The following is a 1,213-nucleotide window of genomic DNA, read 5'->3' as shown; positions in this document are numbered from 1 at the left end:
TCTGCCATCAATTAGCATTGATTTTCACTCTGCTAAGATGCATTTAACATTAATACTCTTGTTGGCTTATACAGCCGAGTCAATGGCATGAGGCAGGAAAAAATACAAAGGACTACAGACTGCTCACAAGCCGGTGATTATGTGTTGGCTCATGTTGAAAGATCCATTGGTAGCCTTGCCTCATCTCTATGCTCAGAGACCAGAAACACAAATTCTAAGAGTCTGACATCTACTCTGTTAAAGTATATCAGAACATAGATCCCAGAAACTATCTGGTGCACAGAGGACAAAAATATTTACTTTATAATCTTCTGTATATTCTTAACATTAAAATGATTCCAGTAGAATAGAAGTAGCTTGTTACAGCCCTGTGTTGAGAGGCTGCTAAGTTTCTGATTGGACTTGGTGGGAAAACATTCAGGAACTGATTAGCAATGCCTGCTTGCTGCATAGAATGAATAGGTAGTAGTTAAAGAAGTGCCAAGTGTTTACAAACTAGACCAATATTATTCTTCCATGAATAAATGGAAACACTGGAGCCAGAGATTCCAGGCTTCACTTAAGGTCACACAGCTGGTTTAACATGAACTGTCTTTATGATCTGTGTCTTCTCAATTGCTGTTTGTCTTTTTATTTAATATCAACCTTTGATTTGAGACAATTAAGCATATTAAGTATTTCTAGAGTTCAAGTCAGGAGCTCCTCAGTTTGATTCTGCCTTTATTAACAAGAAAAAAAATGAATAAGAGAAAATATGAACTGACATACAACTAGCACCATCAAACTCACTCATTTCATGGGTAAGAAAACAGATCTAGGTAGAGGTTTCAGTGGATTAACACAGAAGCTAGAATTGAGTCATACCTCCTGTATTCCATTTCCTGGTATTCCCCAGAGTGTCATTCCTAATTTATAAAAACTCCCTTATTAGGGACTAGAAAGACAGCTCAGCAGGTCAGAGTCCATGCTGCTCCTGCAGAGGACCCAATCACTGGTACCTTCTAGGAACCAATACCCCCTTCTGGCCTCTGAGGGTACCTGCATCCATGGAAACATACCAACACATACACAAATAAAAATAACATTAATCTTTCTAAAATCTGATTTATGTAAAATTATGGAAGAATTTATATTTGATGTAAAAATCAATTATTAACTAAAAATTTGCTTGGTGACTGTTGTATGAAAAGCATATAACATAGACATGAGACAT

Source organism: Microtus ochrogaster, assembly GCF_000317375.1.
Source record: "Microtus ochrogaster isolate Prairie Vole_2 chromosome 14 unlocalized genomic scaffold, MicOch1.0 chr14_random_1, whole genome shotgun sequence".
Taxonomy (NCBI): Eukaryota; Metazoa; Chordata; class Mammalia; order Rodentia; family Cricetidae; genus Microtus; species Microtus ochrogaster.
This window is presented reverse-complemented; position numbering follows the sequence as displayed.